The sequence below is a fragment of the Stigmatopora nigra genome, chromosome 2 (genome assembly GCF_051989575.1).
Source record: "Stigmatopora nigra isolate UIUO_SnigA chromosome 2, RoL_Snig_1.1, whole genome shotgun sequence".
NCBI lineage: Eukaryota > Metazoa > Chordata > Actinopteri > Syngnathiformes > Syngnathidae > Stigmatopora > Stigmatopora nigra.
This window is the reverse complement of record NC_135509.1, coordinates 14060028-14078714: the sequence shown is the minus strand read 5'-3', so window position 1 is coordinate 14078714 and position 18687 is coordinate 14060028. Positions and strand designations below refer to the sequence as shown.

The 18687-nt window shown below is 37.2% G+C and overlaps 1 protein-coding gene across 1 annotated transcript in view; it reads right to left on the bottom strand.

Moving 5' to 3' along the window:
* The window catches only part of LOC144190583 (tetraspanin-9-like), a 55612-nt gene that overhangs the window by 21397 nt on the left and 15528 nt on the right, over positions 1-18687 (bottom strand). The gene's annotated exons all lie outside the window — the stretch shown is intronic.

Genomic DNA, 18687 nt, shown 5'->3' with positions numbered 1-18687 from the left:
ATTTTCCGTCTTTATAAAGCACAAGGAACTAAAGAGAAAAAAAATCCTCATTTTTTTCATAATTTATGATTCTTAAAGTTTGAAGGGAACGAATTGAGGTGACATTGCAGTTAACGAGAAATGTAAAACAACTTTGTTTCAAATACATGAGAAAAGTGACCTTAAGATCTCAGTCTTCTTGTTACTTGAACAATGTCAGGCTGCAGTGGTTTGCTTTAGCTACGATAGAGACAAAAGTACTAAATATATTATGTGTGTTCAACTTGATTATATCCTCTCACTTGGATAAAGTAGTGCCTGCCTGCAGTGAGGCCTTATGACAGGGTGTTTAGTGAACTGCAAATCCTGGCAAGACCTAACCTTCTGCTGCTGCATCCATCAGCAACACTGCTACAAAGGCATGGCCTATATCTTCCCACAGAATGTATTTAGAATAAACCCCCACTCCTAATAAACTGGAATATTCTTCATCAGCACATAAATGCTGGATGAGTCTGTTTCATGTTCATATGCGCATGATTTGCAGAGGGGTGGAACCAATTGCACAAGAGAAGAATAGTGAACATCTAAGCATATATGTTTATTCTTGGAGCAGTGACTGTGAATGGAAATAGTGCTTTATGCAATGTGTTCCATTATGCATCCCAGGAATGATGGCAGGAGAGGAAGAGAAAATATATGCACATTAAGTGAAAACCAGAGCTTGAGGATAACTCATAGAAGATATTTGATTTAAAGATATATGATCAATAGTCTAACTGCATGGCATGCCACAAGGAGAGTGACTATTTCCCTTCACTTGAAAGGGCTTCTCAATCTTCATTTCTCTCCATATTATAAATAATTCACCACACATTTAAAGACAGGAGGAAAAGAAGCTATATTTGAGAGAGGTAGATTCACTAGTAGTATAACACAGGTTACTTAAAAGTGATAAAGAAGTCTAATGTTGTACTATTAAATCTGCTGTTACTATTGTTGGGGAAATATTACTACTTAAAATGAATCAGCATACAGGTAAATATTGGTATTCACGGAGGTGCACCACGTCTGTGCCGTGTGAATGTTGATGACACCACGTCTATGACTGTTCGCCTGCCGAAGGGGCAGAAAAGGGAAGATTCTATTTCACCTTTGTCATGACAGCTTTAGCACTTAAAGCTGAAAAGCCCCCTCATCCATCAATAAGACATCCGTCCATGTATAGAAGAGTTAAAGGCAAAAAGAGAATTAATGCAATCTTGTCTTGACACTTGCAGATTTGAGGAAAAAACGATATGCTTCAAGATATGCTTTTATTTAAAACATCTTTTAAATCAATGAGTGAACAGTTACTATCTGATATTTTGCACCATCCAAATTATTTTTGACACAACGTCTGAGTCCGTATTTTTTTCAAAGGTAATTTTGTTCAAACTTTAACAATTCTCATGATTAATTGCTATTACAAAATGACTTGTGTGCAATGGTGGTTTGAAAAGAGGAATTTTTGATTGAATTCAGAATATGATATAAAAAAAATAACAGTGAGCTCTGGGAAACTGAGCTATCGTACTGCATATCCAATTAGTTTCCCTCTGTCAACTTTTTTCGGCAGCATGATTTTTCTCCATATAACCTGGAGGTAAGGGCTTCTCAAATTTGACATAAATGCCTTCCTTACACCTTTCAAACAATAAGTAGAACAATTTTCAAACACTAAACAGGGGGAATGTTTAGAATTCCAACATGGTTGTTCTCAAAGAAATCTTAAAACTGCCTGAAAATTGTAATGAATACATTAATAATTGGCACTCTAAATTGGCCATAAGTAAGAGTGTGAGCTTGAATAGTTGTCCGTCTCCTAGTGCCCTGTGATAGGCTGGCCACCAATTCTGAGTGTCCCCCACCTGGTGCCCGAAGTCTGCTGGGATAGGCTCCAGCACCCCCATGCCCCCTGTGAGGGTAAACGATTCAGGAAATGAATTAATTACTGAAGCCACCATGGCTAGCTCTCGAATCTTGCTTAGCTAGGCTTTTCCTTTGTGGTATGGACTAACACACCCTCATCTCCCAGGAATTTCCCTCTCCTCTTCCTCACTCTGCTTCCCCCTCCAAAGCATCCCCACTCACTAAATTTCCATGGATTTGAACCGCTTTGTGGACAAATTTCCACCTTTGAAAGCCGTTGCTGGATGGGGAGAATAGCCGCCGGTGGGACAATTGAGGGAGGATTGGGTGATGTGGTGCGTGGTGAGACGTGCCGCTGATTTTTGCAGGAGCTTCAGTATTGCAAAACAATATGGGTAGTCTGCACGGACCACCTGAGCTGAGGAGGATGTTGTCAAAGATATCTGTATACAGGGGTCATGTTGTAAAATTGCACAGCCCACAACCGCCTGGCATAAATATTACATTGTATTCATGTGGAGTGAAGAATCGTTCAAACAGAGATTGAAATTGTATTCTCCTTGTGTATGCAAATCTGCAATGGGCCGTTTTCCGTTGATTCAGTTAGAACATATCCATGTAAATGGACTCTTAGGCTTATGGAGTTGAATTTTAAATAGCATAATAGGGATTAATGTATGTGACCAGAAGATCTACAGTACTCCTGTATGTAACCTTCAAGGTAATTTTCTCCCCAAAGCACAAACCTCCCTCTGATGCCTTGCTTTAGATGCCAATCTAATGTAGAGCACCATCAAGACAGGCGGTCTTGTCTTCAAAGTAAATCAGACAGCCAGGTTTTAGTGTCATTATGATAAAAAGCTTCCTTGGTCCTTCCATAAAGGGCTCCTTGGCTGCGCCTTTACAGTTGACATGCTAATCAGCACAGGAGCAAATGGACTGTGTAACTGCTCTCATTCTGGTCAGCCAGCCTTTAAGTCTCCTTATCTTCTTATCCTGATGCACTGGACCGCATAGAGCGACAAATCACTAAATAATAGTAGGACATCAATCCCCATATTAATGTTGCAATATAAACCCACCAATGTTATTCGGTGAGAAACCCTCAGGGTGTAGAAGAGGGTGAAGTATAGAAAATGATAGTAATTGAAGCTTCATTCAGAAAGAGGTGGTGCACTGAAGATGCTTCACTAAAGCAACATAATTGAGCTCTGTTGGACACAGCAATAACATAAATTTGACTGCAGACAAATAGGCTGGCAAGGGTTCATAAACAAAAGGCTTTTAATCTATACAATATGTTTTAAAAATCCGTACTATACAGTAATTGTCAAATAACTTGCAATAAGTGCATTATCTTTAATGCTCCACAGATCTGCATGAAACCCTCACATGAAGCCAATTTATTTGAAATCAAAATGATCTTTTCTGTTTTTACCCTATAATTAACATATGCTTAATTTGTTCGTATCTAATTTCCATACAGTAGTTAGGTACTACTGTACTCGCTTTTTCAGACCGCTCTCAATTATTATTGTACTACTATAATTAAGTGGGCAACTATGCCATCTAAAAGATCTCAATGTCAGAGTCATACTCATCGCAGTGTTAATCCTCACAAGTGATACCAGCTTTTGCATAAATTCAAGCAGCATTGGTAGCAGAAAAGATACTAGTACTAGATACAGTACTCAGGAACCATTCCCAAAAACAATTATTTTGGGATGGGGGTGGTACATGCTCACTGCTATGTCTTCTACCAGAGGGTTACAATATGTACTTCAATAAAGCTCAGAGTGTACTTTTCTTGACACTCCATTCACATAATCCCTACTACAGGCAAAGGGTGCTTTCTTGGTAAAAACATGTTTTACCTGACCTTGAAGATATGTAAAGAAATCAACTACACTTAGTCCATCTTAATGGGATAAGCCACTGGTTCCTAACGTTTATTGAGCCAAGGAACTCATTTTACATCGGAAACATTACCAAGCAAACCACCAAACAAAGAAGAGGAATATTGAAAGGATGAGGTGTGCGTGATGTGCTACAAAAGTGTAGAAGATTTAAGAACCATGGGTGAAATCACGTCAATCATTAAATACAATTAATTCGGGGCAAAACTTGCTTCTTCGACGGTGGATTTTTTTATTTATTTTTTACCAGTTTGTCAGGAACAAGACACACACTTCACTGTATTTAACTCCAAGGGGACGATAGTTTTGAGGTGACAGTATTAAATGCTAAATGCGAAAAAAAACTAATGTGGCTTGACATTGGAAAATAGCGATCAAATGCTACTCAAATTCATGTGGACACTCAATACTAAAGTTCACTTCAACCTGTCAAAAATGCTAAGCTCAATATTTCGTTTTGTCAAGGGACGTTAAGCATTTTTTTCTCAACACAAGTGCCAACTATGAATGGAGAATGACTTTAAAGTGGCTAACAAAAAATTGGTAAGTCGCCACCAAAATGTACTACTTATCCTTGAGACCCAGTATAAGTTCAACAATACCTTCTGTATAATTCATGGTCATAGAACTTCAGCTTTGGGAAAAGTGACAGCTTTGAGCCACATCTATATTTATATCATATGTGTGTACTATTTTACTGTATTTGGCTCTTCGGTTAGTAACCTTCAGTTATCATTTGAAGAATGTGACACTGCAGTTTCTCAGGAGATAACTATCAAATTACTGTATAAATAAATGTGAGTATCCCTTATAATTTTTGCACACACACAAAAGCACATGTACACCCTTCCACACAGACACCCACACACACACACACACACACACACACACACACACGTATACATTCACACTTGGCTGTTAGTCTGGTTCAAAGTCAGGGTAGGGGTCCCTCACACACACACACACACACACACACACACACAGACACACACTGAGACACGCACACTTGTGAGTATCACAAGTTGTGCCCTCAAATAGAAGTTATGTTCATCTTGGAGGATGTTAACCTTGCCTCCAATTTGATAGTGAATTTGAGTACAGATGTCCCGTCCTGCTCCAAAATAACTTGCATTATCATAGATTCACTTTTAAAACACATCCATAACAGAAAGTTATGTCAAGGGAGATGGTCACAAAATCATATCTGATAAACCTCAATATAAAATATTCTATCTGAATATTATTTGTTAATGGCAGGCAAATCACTTTTAAGAAACAGAAAAGTCCTAAAACAAATTTCATGATCTAGTAACTACGATGTACACAAATGTACACAAATCATTCCACATACCCGCATTTGCACCATTGTTTTCTATCAGCTAATCAATTCTTGGTATTCCTGTACTATTATTTTCAATAGAGAATATTAATATTACAAAAGACGAATTTCTTAATTCCCCAGACTAAAAATCAGGACAATTACTCCAGTTGTCTCAACTTCTGAATCAATTTCTTTTTGCTTACACATTGTGCACGTGGCTAAAATATCCTCATTACGACTGCAAGTATAAACAAAACTTTGCGCTCATTGAGAATTCCGGCATGACAGACAATTCTAACTAAAATAATGCCAGTGCGACAAGGTAAACATAGAACAGATTGAGCCGGCATTAAGAGAGAAACTCTCCATTGTTTCCTTCCAGCCATTTCTATCATTATTGTCTTGTTATGGCTTCTATTCTATCTCCTGGGGTGAAATGAATGAGACAAGAACATGCCAAATGCCAGGTTAACTGAAGGATTCATCACCTAACTGCACATGAAGTGGCAGACCAGATCACCATCAGATTAATTTAGTGTCTTTGAACTGCACGTGCTGTGCATAGTCCTTCCTTCTTCTTAGAACAGACTTGTATTTTTGGTAATGCATCATGCCTTTGCGGTTGATTTTGTCTTCAGTGTCCTCGTGGGAATATTATGCCCCCTGGCAGATGCACAGAACTCTTAAGCATGACTGTGGTCCAGGTCATTGTCAGAGGGCTAAGTAAGGTCAGTTCCACAGAACGTAATGTGCTAAAAAAAAATTCAAGTAGGAGTAATTCAAAACCTTCCATATGACATCCTGTACGTAGAGAGGACTTGTTTTACATTGACACTGAGTCATTTAAATATGATGAGGACACACAGTGATTGTACTACTTCACGGCTTCAAGCTGCTTCATTTCTTTTAAGTACTCTCAATCAAATCGGAATATACTGGGTCTTTCAGTACATGACAAGATTGCTATTTCAAAAGTGGCAGCGGAACCAAGGCATGGCATTAACACCGCTCCCAAAATGATGGTTATTTCAACAGTCGAAAGATCCTATGCTGAGTGCACCGTTGCATTCAACTTTTTCTTCTTTCCAAGCAACCATATAATGTCCGCCACACTAATAATGCTGTTGGTGGTGCATTTAAGAGTGGACTGAGGAGTTACAAAGCTAGTTTTAGAGATTCTTGTATTCTAATTTGAATATATTTGACTTCTACTGTAAGCAACTACTGGCCATAAAAGAAAACCGACCTGATCAATCTGCACATGTCACACAGCAGTAAAAAGAGTGTGCTGATTAAATGGATTCTTTCACATTTTGGATACAATTAGATCATGTTATGTATCCATGACGTGTGTGACGAATAATTTCAAATGGAATCTGGCAGTTCTTCTTTTTCCCTCTCTTTTTTTAATCTAAAAAATATTGCAACTGGTTTCCCGCAGAACATGATTTTGATATCAATCGAATTAGTTTAAAATGTGAATTTGCTGCTTGGTAGGGACCTGGATTTCACCATCTTTCTACTTCAGATATGAAAGAAAAAAAAACTTGGATACCTAAGATAGAGCTTTTCCCAAAAATGCCATGAATGGCAATCCGGTCTTAGAGCACAGGTGGTAGGTGCTTTTTCCACTATCATTGGACATTGTGTATCACTAAATAAACCCATCAGAGAGAGTGTGCAACCTACATACTGAGTCAGTCAGATCCTGAATCCTCTAGCCACAAAAAAATGCAGTAAGGTCAGCTGAAGTCCAACCAGCCTGTGAGGTAGTTAAATATAGAACATACTGGCAAGTCATCGAGTGCAGAGGAACCAGTTGGGGCTCAGTCACAAGGCCTTGATTGATTTAGTGCAAGATCTTTCATCTAAAATCAGCAAGTGGTGTAATGGAAGCATTTCCATGACACAAAACCATAACAATATTTCCCTTGTGGCTCCGTATGATAAAGTCTATCAATTCAGCAAAAAGAAAGATGATGAGACAGTAATTGGATGCGCACTAGGAGCATTTCAAAAGGGTGGCAGCAAGGGACATGGTCAGAGAGGTTAAGCCATTTGCCTCTTACATGGTGCATGCCTGTGGGATTCAGAGAACCTAGCAAAAATAGGGCAGTACTTTGGAAGTCGTCAAAACTGCAGTGCCCGCCCATCTTTGCACTGCTACAGGCCATGGGACTTAAATACATATTTGATGCAAACACATTACTTTTTTATTTGTCCTTCATGCAGGTTGGGTTTTATATGGCTGATGATATCACGGTGAAAACTGACACATTGACTTATTCTTAAATTGTGATTAAAATGGTTTTGGAGAGCCATCTGGAAAAAAATTGCAAGCTAATTATGTCTAATATTTGGTTGCAGCCAAAAAGCAATAGTATATATATTTGCATGGTATGGGAACATTTGATTGCCTGACTGATACACACAATAAAGGAACTTTGATTGACTTGATCATGAGAATAGAGAGACATGAACCAAAATGATCCATTAAAGAATGGCATTACCTGACATTGAAACCAAAGACTGGAGAATATATATGAGACAATCCATATTACGCCCACTCAATCTAAGTCCGAAAGCCAAACAGCTAATGATGACAAGTTCATTATACGCCACATGCCACATCCTACACAAACCACACTTGAGTTGTCCATACCTACCGTCATTTGTCAGTGTCGGTACGAATCACAATTTAATCAATCAAGGGGATGTCTTTTTTTTCTTCTAATGTGTATAAGGCTAGAAAGGGGCTAGGGAGGTGAAGCGGAGATGTCTGTGTCTAAATGCCAGCCACGATTCATTAGCTGAAAACAAGCCTGTCATCGACTCCACTGTCACCTGAACAAAACCAGGAAATACTAAAGATATAAAAAAAAATTCTCGGCAGTGAGTCATACAATTAATGCTGACTTGGCCAATGAGATGGAAAAGTCCTGACATTTACTAAACTTTACAAATTAAGATCATCTTGAAAAAGCGTCATACATGAAGTGAATGAATAAAAGAAGTTGGAAAAGAAATTCATTACTCATACCTTGGAGCAGTAGCCTATATACTGTAATATCACTGGCCGAAAGCAAATCACAAATGTCACATTACACTTTCTATTTTTTTCTCCCCTCAGCAATAAAAAAACATTTTACAACAAAGAGTTTCACAGGAACATGAAGAATGACTATCATTGGACAGCTTTAGCACCAGATATGTAAATCCACCCTTTTACAACCAGCACTCAATGTTGTATGTCTAAGTTTAATGTTTTTAATGATACGGCTGATTTTAACCCTGTTTTAGCTTAGAACAAATTAAGAGCACAGTATTATATATTGATGAATTGAAGTTTTAATTTGCATCCTTTCATTTGAAAGCAGAACAATTTTTAAATGTACAATATATGACTCTAGGAATTACTTTCATTAATTTTATTCACCATATGCAAGTGTGTCACATAGGGATTGCCTTTTCTTTCCAAGTTTGTTAAAAAAAATTGGAAGTAGATCGTATTTAATCACTATGACTATAAAATGGACTCCATAAGGTTGTTATCCAATAAAATTATAAGTTTGTTTAGTTAACCTTAATCATATTTAGTATACCAAAGCTTTAGTTAATTTGTTTATTTCGATGCCTTGTAGAATGAAGCCATCCAGCATAAAATATAAACCTCCAACATTTTTGGTAAACAACTTAATTAACAAAAGCCAAAGAATGTTTGACAGTTTGTGTTCTCTATGACCTTTCTAAGAATTTCAACATCGAAAGATTGCAAAGTAAACATGTTTTTCCATGTACTTTTCAGAAATAAAGAGTAAAACTTTGACAATTGAACCTCTAAGGTAACGGCAGTTTTGATCTAATTGTGAATAAAGTTCAATGCCTCATCCTCCCTAGGCCCTGCAGTCTCACCTTCCCTTCTCACGAACTCCTAAACCACATAATCACATGAGCTAAAGCTATGAATGGCTTATTTTTATTTACAGTGATGTATTTATCTTTGGAAAATGAAGCTGTGTCCTCTATCACGTCATGAGATGCTTCTATCAAGATACAAGTGGGCCTTAAGTTCTAACCAGACAATTAATACTGAGCGTTCCTCATCTTAAGATCAGCATCTTCTTTTAGTTGCAGGATAAAGATGTAGTCATTGTATTGATTACCACAGTCCAAAAGTTTTAATGGCCCTTTACTTGAACAATGCCAATTATATTTTATTCTTATAGCAGGTCTGAATAATAACGAATCACAAAGGTAGACTTGTGTGGAAAATTGCATGTGATAATGAAGTTGAATTGTTCAAATGTTCCCAATGAATTCAGAAGATATCATTGTGAAACCAAACAGACATGGACTTCAGATGAAAGAGTTATTTCCTGGGACTGTATTTTCTAAGCCACAGTATTGCATTATCGGTTAATCAGTGCAGCAACTCATTTATGTAATAACCGGAGTTGACCACAATGATGGGCTTTAAATGAATATGGCTCTATAAAATCTTGGCATATAACATCCACAAATATGTTTTAGTCCTGTGCTACCGTTTAATGAAAGAATACATTCTGTTTTTGAGATGACTTTAACCACCACTGTAGTGACAGAAGAGCCCTTTATCCATTCCAATTGCAAAGAGAATTTCCTGAGGCAGTCAATGTCTCAGCTCTAGGTTGGCCAGAGAAAGGAAATGTAGCTTTTTGAAGATCAAAATTAAACACTAAATAAACCAAGAAACTTGTAGGGGCAGGGGACGTAAGAGGACTCCAAGTGACCTAAGCTGGCATAATTTTTCATGGTATTGGTGTTTTCGCTTTGTTTCACTTAATGCTTAATGAGTGTGTCACAAGTGTAGGGCAAATCCAGAAAAGTTAATTAAAAAACAAACAAACAAAAATGGATTAATCTTGCCCTTATTGAACATATTTTCAGTTCAGGAAATATTTAACTAACCCTCAAGCACGTATAACATTTTCTTTTTTTGTGTTCCTATGAAATAAATAACTATCAATCATTATATCATTAAAGCATTTATATTTACTTTTACATTAGAAACAAATATGAATCAGGGAAATACACTCAACAACGGATGACCAAAAATTGATGAAAGAGTGAGAGTCTGAAATCATTCTAATTAAGACTGACATTTTGTTTTGGCATGAACCAGTTAATTCTGTGGCCTGGGACCAAAAGTTTGTCATCATTAATAATGCTTCTAATAAATATGCACGCAATGCCAGTCATGAACCTGGTAACTTTTTGGAGGATGATTAGTGTGATAATATATGCAGGCAACCTTTCATTGTCACCAAAGTCTGACCTTATGCCACAGACAGTTGTTGTTATTGGTGGTAAATGGTGAGATGTAGCCAATCCTCCTGCAGCTTTTGGAAGAATGTTATTCTTGCATTTGCATTTTTGGAGGAACTACGGGCAGAGAAGTAAAGATTCCACCTGGCATGAGGTTAGAGCTATATGAGGAAAAAGAGCCGTCATGATTGACGACTTGCTTGAAGTCAGCCATTGGGCCTGGCGCAGAGTACAGTGGGCTGACACCACCATATCCATCCCATGCGGCCAGGAGCGCTCCAAGCCTTGAGCTATATTTGCCAGCTGACATTAATGCCTCACTCTTGCTTGACTATAATCTCCCTCCGATCTCACTCTCTTTACATGACATTGCAAATCTACAGCTGCAGTATTTTGTGCTACTGTACTTCTGGCATTTTGTATGAAGCAGATGATGAATAGAAAGTGGCAATGTCTCTCCAAATCTAAAGTAAAAGAAAAATCTTGCCATGAGATTTTATGCATGTAGTATTCCGTGTTATGTAATTCCATGAGGAGTTACTCTGAGAACAGTGTGATCCTGGGCAGAGGTACTATATACCCCTCTGATACTGATAATAAATTTATTATTTGACAGTCTCAATCAAAACAACATTAATGTGAGGCGCATTGCATTAATGCATACATAAAATTCCTCATCTATATTAATATTGTGGGAATGCTATTGTACCTTTTTTTGTGGCAATGTGAATTATTCTCACAATAATCATAAAGTTGAGTAATTTTACATACAAGGAGCTTTGCATTGATGCATACTAATGCTTACTTCAATTTTCGTACAGTTCTCCCTCTTGCTATTATACGCTAGAATACCTTCATTTCACATCAGATTTAAACTTTTAAAACTTAATTTTACTCATACAGGCATTACTTTTCACATTTACTCTTTACAAATTTTGTCTGTGTCAAAGCTTACATTAGAAATTACATTAGGAATGATTTTTTTACACATACAAATAGTATGTAATAATATTAAGGTATAATAATAAGATAATGAAATCAGAGTTTTCAGTTGGAAATCTTCACAATTTTGTAAGTCAAAAAGAAAACTGCAAGCACGTTCATAATCTTGCCCTACAAACGGATGATGCATTTTTTGTTTTTGTTTTTTCGCCGCTGTTGCCCATTTAGAGAGTGCAGTGGCATTTACGCAAGTGGTGACACACCTTCACTTTGATTGACCTGGTATGACTGCAACATTCAGCAAATTACCTTCTCAAGTTGAAATTAAAACATGATTATTTTTACCACAAATTACTTTTTAATCAATTCTGCCAGACTGATTGCGTCTGTTTTGTCAGGTCACAAACAAATACTTAAAATATGGCTTTATCACGATCTATCCAATTCGCCTGAAAAAAAAGATTGAGATCAATCAATAATCTTAACTTTTTTTGTATTAGTTCAACAAAGTATTGGTTTCAATATGGTACCCCCAAAAACTGAAATAAGCATAATACGACAAACAAGCCCGAAGCAGCATGTTCGGCCATGAAATATTGAAAAATAAATTGAATAAAGATGTAATATGCAGTAACAGGAATATTGCAATCAACCGCTATTATCATGTTGTCACAAGCTCTGTACTTTTTCACTGATTTATTATTGTTATTGTCTTTTATTGTCACTGGGAGTTGAGCCTTCCTGATGTGTTTGTTTGGCAGGAGAAGCAATGATGCACCCAACATGGGTCAATTTGACCCATGACATAACAGCACGCTCTTAAAATGGGGTTTCTTTGCATGACCAGTCCAGGGTGTAATCCCCCTATTGCCCCAAAATCCATCTTAGAAAAGCGCACACTGGTCCTAGGTTTGGATAAGTAGTATAAAAGACTGATGAACGAAAGAAGTCATTGACATTGTCATAAACCCTTAATTTTCCCCTTGATCGAGTATGCCTATTATCGTTTTCCAATCTCGTACATGAGACATTGAAACACTGAGGGAAACACATAAACAATAGGGTCGCATGCTCGAGCCAGATAAGCCTCAGGGGCTGACTTCAGCCCGCAGTTAATTAATAGAAGATAGCAAATACTTTTTTCTTGTAGTTTCTGAGTCTCGGCAGAAGGAAAACTTTACACTCATGAATAAAAGATGGAGCACAGTGTACACCATCATGACTGAATGAGGGCTCACTATATGAAAAAAGGAAAATTATACTGTACAAGGTGGCTGTTATTGTCAACCTTTTTGCAGAGTATGCCCGTGAGGATTTTACAGGTTAGGATTTTGAAAAAACACCTCGGTGCAGCTAAAGACCACCTGAAGAAGTATCACTTCCTATAACACAGACTTCATGATCCATTGTTAGAATGAATAATGGAGAACTAGAGGCAAGACTCTCTTCTCATCATTCCTGTTTTAATATTGAAAAGTTGGATATGGGAACATGCATTAAATGGAAAGCAAATGTATTTGCTACACTCTTCTCACTCATCTCTTCATTTTGGGATCTAGAAGACTAAAACGATTTTTCAGAGTGAGAACTGGCTACAGTGAAAATGCATTCTAAGGTGTAACCCAACTCTAGCCCAAGTGTCAGCAAGGATATGGACAAACACCCTGGTGACCCTGAACAGAATAAGTATTTGAAAATGGATGTTTTGGATGGATGGCTCAGTTCCAACCATTTTTTTTACTGCATGTCAAATCAAAACAAAATGAAAAAGCAAGCCACCCGTGTAGTGCATCTCCTCTCAATTGACCGCTCATTAAAAAATCACTAAATATAACTCACATTTCTCGTAAAACATGTTGAAACGTAGTGAGAGTGAACTTAGCTTGTGTGACATTAAGCACAGCGGGTAATTTTCTGAACCACAGGTATCTGCAATAGTGGAAAATTAGAGGAAACTTTTGACGATTAAGATTCTACTGTAGTTTGAATCAGTGTTGCAGGTTTTTGGTGCAAGCTACGAGAGCTATGTCTTTTCTCCAAATGCGATACTCTGAAAATCAAAGCAATTCAAGTCCTTCGAAACACAACAATGACAATTAAATAGTTTGACTAATCATTGAGGTTGAAAATGGAAACAAAAACCCCAGGTGGCCAGATTTCGTAAAACGTATTCAATTAAAACACACAAACATCATCCACTCTAATGCTACCCGTGTCTACACTAGAGATATGAGCGCTGCTGACATTTCTCTTCTTGAAGTGAGCTACTACACAAACCCCAGAAGATAGGGAAGCACACATAAAAAGAATGTAGAGACAATGTGTGTCAGCAAGTCAAGTCTCTTTTTCCCTCCACAGCATACAGATCACAGCAGCACACTGTAGTTAATTGGCTTGTAATTAGATGAGAACTTTACTTGTGAGGTCATGCACTGTTTGTAGATAGTGTATATTAAGAATGGAAATGAAGATACAGTCTTCCTCTAGCTAATCTGAATAGTTGCACCTCAAATATGGCATCTGGCGCTCTCAAAACATTCAATTATGTGGATTTCTCGTCAAATAAATAATTATTTTAGTAGACTAATTGAAGCCTTCACAATAGCCAGCCTTGTCAAGTTGCTTGGTCCTAAAATATTCAGTATAAATTCATGTACTGCTTATTCTAGAGAGAAACAAATGGGAAGAAAATATTGTGATTGCATACTATTAACGAATACACATTTAAAGCACTAACTATGCAAGCTGTTTTCCATTATAACCAATGCCCACCTAATACTGTAGTTTGTTCATGAATGGTGTGGTATGATGCCTTTTGAACAGTTTACCACATTTAAAAATTCCGACATGGCGCTTGGATCAATTGCCTTAGTTTTCTCAAGTAAGGGAAGCATTATAAAACCCTATTGAAAATGGCACGAATGCACTTTTCATGCTGATGTGACCTGCACTTAACAGTATCCTCACTTCATTGCTATCTTCTGGCATGATTATCAATAAATGATGACACAGCCTCATGCCTGCTTAGTTATATTTCCCTGGCAGGATAATGACCCAAAATGAACTCTGCCAAAATAAAGCCTTCGACATCTGTATCTTCAGTATCAAAGACGATGTATTTTTAAGGTAACCATAAATTATAAATATTTTAAGTGTCTTCAGCCAAATATAAACGGAATATAGGCAACGGGGGTAAACGGGTGATCTGTGAGGCTCCACTCTTAAGATTAATATCTCAATATTATCCCATTGTTTTACTATTTTTCTGAAGAACAAAGGTTTTGAAAACACTATCTACATGGAACAGGAAAGATAGTGTGCTTATCTGAGATGGATAGCAGTGGGTGCTGAAGTTGCTCAATTCAATTATTTCTTAGTCAGAGCACATTTCTATTTCAGCTAGTCCCGTTTAAAGAAGAAATGCATTGGATTCCTCATATTTTCACCATTTCATCCACTTCCTTTAATGCTTATCGAATCGAGGGTCAATTCCATGTGACATTGGATGGAAAGTAGGGTACATCTTGGACTTATCTCCTGCCACTCACTTTGAGAGGGACATCCATTGCTTCTCAGATTCAACCAAGCGATTGGTAATGCACATTTGAAAGCAGAAAAGCACAAACTTTTTATTCTTGGGAGGTTTTGATTTTCTTTTCACGTGTTCACAGCATGACGGTCACTGAATATTGTGCAGAGCTCAATTGTGAAATATTGAAAAATCTGTTTTTTTTATATATATATATTAGTCATGAGCAAAAACAAAGTATGGAATAGGTAGCAACAGTGCAAAAGTGTTATCCTTTTTCGTACAGTCCTTGACTTATAGGCTGCCACAGATGGCATTATATATCTACTCTCTTTGAACTTGTAGGGATGATATTCATCTAGCAGCCCTATCAATCAAAATGGATGGATATTCAGTACAAGAGAATCAAATTACAAGCTTGCTCAAAGAAAGAAAAAAAATTCAAAGCAGCAATGATTTTAAGAAGCAATGTATAAAAGTGTACTTCAATTATTCATTAAATGGGCCTACGATTTCAATAGAATTAAAGAAACATGTTATTTGGGACAAATTCTGTGGATATTTTTCCATTTTAAAAGCCAATTGGTGTCCCCGAAAAATGCTTGTTGTTTTAATTCTGTGTTCACAATGGATGTCTAGCCCTCTACCATCAGCCAATTATGGTATCGGTTCTTTGTCTTCGTACAGGTTGCCACATCTCTGTAGGTTATGCAAACTAGTAAGGCTGCTACCATTTTCACAGTCAGAATTAATGATGTTGTGTACCATTAGAGCAAAAACAAAATGCCATTCCAAATGCAAGTGAGTCATGACAACCTCAATAACAAAACAAAGATATGCATTTGATATGCCTTCTAAAAACAATGGAGACACTTTGTAAACAGGAAAATATGACGACAGGTGCCAAAGTTCTCCACGAAAGGTGATGACATTTTACATTTTGCTTTTTTACATTCCTCTATAGCAAATTGACATTTGAAATGTAAACCAAGTTTTCATGTTCATGCTACCATTGTGTAGCATCTAGGTCTTTTAAACAGAGCAAGGATACTGTCAATACGCATGTACACGTTTGTCCCTAATTGAAACGGAAGAAGGAATAAAATTGTCTTTATGGATGCTACCAATGCATCACCAAATAAAATATTATTTGTGATTATAGGTTTGTGATAAAACTACTATTGTTCTCCAGTCGATGCAAAGGAAAACAAGTGTGGAGCTCGTGAGTGGGCTCTTTTTTCTTTCTTTTTAAATGTCTTCTCTTTTGTGTTAACCTAGATCGGCAAAAATGAAATGTGCACAAACTTAATCCTAGTGCAATTGAAAAGCCTCACGTTTGAAGATTGTAAGACTTGTATATAATGTGCAGTTTTTTCGACTACACATGCTCTACTTGATCATTCCTAATGTTAATGTGTAGTTTGTTAGGCTTTGTCTTTTCTGATTGAAATACAATGTAGGTTTGATGCTACTGCACATAATTCTCCAATACAAATGTTTATCTGGCAACCTAAAAGGGAAGGACTGTTGTGTATTTCAATGTTTTAACCCTGGTTGCAGTAAGATTTTGACCACTAGTCTTACATGTATCATAAAAGTTAAAGAAGCAGCATGTTGAGGAGGGAGCAAAAATTATTTACTGAAGTCCCTTTCTATTTGAATTCTTGACAGCACAGATGGTGTACTTCTGTATTTTATATTTTATTTTGCAATCATCAGTGAACACGAACAACATGATGAAGTTTTATTCTGTTTTCAAGGAGATCCTAATGCAGTCCAGATCCTCTGCACTGACACGTTTAATCAGTAATAAGTACACTAGACAAATGCATCTAATTAAGGTGCTTATAATTTTTTGTCTGCACTCATTTACTTCCACTTAACAGTCATGTTTTACTCACGTATCTCTCCACTACTAAATATTACATCATTTAAATCTATGAGTTCATCTACATTTCCTTTTTACTTGGGATAAGCCAACAAACACAATTTATGTGCACTGGGGGAACCATATGGCAATGCTTGTCATTCCAAAGAATGAAAAAAGACTGTAATTATTAACTTGTGAACTTTACCTTGCTCTATTAAATGAGGTTTGATTGATTAGGAGGCAACAAAATGAAATATGAGACTAAATTATAGTCTGTATTATAGCTAGAACTGCAGTTTTGCAAGCAAATGCTCACAACAGTCAAATTATTGTGATAATGGTGCTCAAAGCAAATTCTGCATAATAGGCTGTTTGGAACTCATTGTGGAATTTACATGAATATTCATACGTAATCAAATTGGAAATCCCTTGAGTAATGACTGCAACCCTACAATAAAAGTTAAAATAAAAAACTTGTTGCCTCAAATGGTTCACTTGTTAAAGTAATTCATTTGTAAATTATTATGCCCTTCTCATTCAAATTGTATTATATATATGAGAAGGATTATTGGATGTGGCTAAATATGTGTAATGAAGGAGTTGTACTTGGAGTGGAGAAAGGGGTTCACTGCTATGTGGAACTCAAAATTGCAGCAAGCATGTCATTGAGAAACCCACCCTGAAGTAAATCAATCTTGCAACTCTACACATAACAAAATTCTACATGGAAAATTGTTTATTTTCTGTTCCCCATCCCCTCCTCACTCACTGGCTCTTCATTTGGAGTCGAATAGGACAAGCTGAGGTGTAACGATTGGGCAGAAATGGGAATAATATCAAAGAATTTTACACAGCGGCTCTCGCTTCACATGCTGATTGTGATTCGGCTGAGCCATAGAGGAGGACTCTATTGAAGTCTGAATAATTAACACACCGTCTATCTCAAAAGGTACTGCTAGCAAGAGACTGTCAGAATTTCATACTTTGGAAAGTTGGTCAACACGGAGTACTAAAATGCACTTCTAAGATACTGCTTTATTATACCACCAAACTTTTGAACTCATCCGTTGCATTGATACAAATGGTGGGGAAGTCAAACTTATTTTAACTGGTAGTGACAGCGAACAATTCCTCCTAATCCAAATGAATTGGACATCTATTGTTGTTATAGCAAAAAATTAGTTAACCTTGTCTACACATTTGCAATTCACAGTAAAGTAGGCTTAGACATATGGTCCATCCTGTGAGAAAAATTAAAACGACATGTTGGGCCCTGAATAAGTTTCAAAAGTGGGGTAACATGTGCATTGTTTAAATAAAATTGTCATCTTACATATAATGAGTGATGCAGGTTCATTGGATGTGATGCATGCTGATGAAATCTCACTCCCTATGATTTTAAGAGAGGACATGAGGAGCTAAAGGATCACGTCGCATACGGCAGACCGGGTACACACATACTGCCATTGTGATAATAACACTTTCGAAAAGAGGGTAATCTTCCTACCAGTCAAACTACAGGGGCGACAATTGATGGTGCAAATGTGTTATTCAATTCTCAGCCCTCCACCATCTTACAGGTAGTACATCCACCTGCTGTATCTGGAGTCCTCTAATAGTCCTCCATCCTGGGAGTTTAGGATGGCAATAAGATGGATAATGGTGGTATTGTGTGAGAGGTGATGAGTCTGAAGAGTCTATGGTATTGTTAGAGTGTGGCTGTAGGACACCTGCCAGCAGATAGGGGGTCTATCTCGTTTGGACAGGAACAAGTGAGATACAAGATAAAGCTTGTCCACACCAACGCGACTTATATCGCACTCTCCAGAGGTCGTTACCAACTGTAGCTTGTAGATGACACTAAATTCTGCTGTGACATGATTTGCATTGGATGACCACATGTTGAAATGCCTCC